Below are 1,995 nucleotides of genomic sequence, written 5' to 3' on the forward strand. Positions count from 1 at the left end.
GAGGAACCGCTGGAACACCGCCACCTGTTTACGGGCCTCCTGGTACCTGTCGATGACCGAGTTGACGGCCCAGCAGTCCCCAGAGTTAGAGAGCGGCGAGGGAGGAACCGCTGGAACACCACCGCTTGTTTACGGGCCTCCTGGTACCTGTCGATGACCGAGTTGACGGCATCGCCGAACAGGTCAGAAGGCGCAAGCGGGTTGTCCATTAGGCAGACCCTGTCTTTCTTTCTCATGTCAGACAGGGTCAGCCACAAATGCCTCTCCGCTGCCACCAGTGCTGCCATGGACCGCCCGATGGCGCGGAGGGAGAGATCAGCGGTTCGCCTTAACTCTGAGATGTCGTCAGATTTAACCTCCTTACGCTCATCTAACTCCTTCAGCAGGTCGGCTTGGTATGCCTGTAACACTGCCATAGTGTGCAGACTCGCACCAGCCTGACCTGCTGCCGCATACCCCTTGCCCACCAGCGCTGATGTTGTTCGCAGCGGCTTGGAGGGCAATGCCGGAGACTTCAGAGACGATGCCGCACCGGGGGACAGATAGCCCGCACTCGTTCAACCCCGCCACATTGCTGTAATAGTCAGAGGCGGGGATGAAGAGGCGGGCCGAGAAGGGCCCGGCCCACGATCTCGATACCTCGGCGTGGAGATCGGGGAAAAACGGTAGTCTCCGGCGTGGAGGTGGTGGCCTGGCCCGCAGAAAGCGTTCATCCAACTTGCTTCTCTGCGATTCAGCCTGTTTCTCAGCGGGCCAGTCGATGTTTAACTTGGCCACTGCACGAGTAACCACCTCCAAGAGCTCCTCATACTGGGGTGATTGAGGGGGCAAATCCTTCTCGACGACCACCACGCCAACCACCTCAGAGAAAGACAGGCGGAGTGTCGAGCCCTCTCCCCGGGGGGGAGTAACCGCAGAACGGGCTTCTGATCCCAGAGAGAGAGCGCCGGATCTGGCGGGTGAGGAAGAAGATAGGGACTCGCCCTTCTCCATTCCTTCCTCCAGATCCACCTGCAAACCCCACGAGTGCAGCTGCCGCTCCGCCTTGGCGGGAGCGGGGCCAGCACCGTGAGGAACGCTGGTGAAGGCTCCCTCCTCGAAGAGAGCCTTCCCAGGAGCAAAGCGTACGCAGTGGCATGCATTCGAAATGTGGGCAGTCGGCTCCCTCGAGAGCTGACTCCGCATGCTTCGCTCCCAAGCAGACCACGCACAGACTGTGTGTATCCCCGCTCGTGATGTAGCGAGGGCAGGGAGGCACACACAATCTATAACGCGATCTGCTATCGCCCTACTGTTTTGTCTTAGCCTTGGCTTTAAACATAGTGGAGCTTATAGGGACAAACAACACCAAATAAGACTCACAACGAACAGTATGACTGACACACACAGAGAGCGCTAGCTGAATGACAGAAAGCTGACGCCGGTTCCACCGCACGTGCTTTTAAGCTTCGCCCCGAATACAACCCCCTATATTTCTCCAAGTATTTTTTGGGGGGGATACTATGGCTCCAGCCGTAGAGGCCGAGGCGGGGGCTGGGGCTGGGGCCGCGACCTCGGAGGCTGCTCCACCAGGGCCTCCTAAACTACCTGCTCCGCCTTGGCCTCCCGAGTCCCCTGCTAGCGTTTCGACGCAGCTCGAGTTCCTGAAGGGGAACAATATATATTGCATGAGAAAAATATTATTTTATAATATTATTTTGACATTATTGTCACACATTTAGATCCCTATATATATATATATATATATATATGTATGTATGTGTGTGTGTGTGTGTGTACACATGCATGCATGCATACATACACACACACACATATATATATATACTGTATATATATATATATATATTTATAATTATTATTATTATTATCATCACTTATATTATTTTATATATATACATTTTATTGTATTCATTTATTTAGTTCTATTAATTTAAATAATTGAACATAATTTTTTTCGTTTTTAGTCGTTTTTAAATTTTTTGCTTAATTGTCATC

Source organism: Sinocyclocheilus rhinocerous, unplaced genomic scaffold (genome assembly GCF_001515625.1).
Source record: "Sinocyclocheilus rhinocerous isolate Xijiao unplaced genomic scaffold, SAMN03320098_v1.1 scaffold805, whole genome shotgun sequence".
NCBI classification, from domain to species: domain Eukaryota; kingdom Metazoa; phylum Chordata; class Actinopteri; order Cypriniformes; family Cyprinidae; genus Sinocyclocheilus; species Sinocyclocheilus rhinocerous.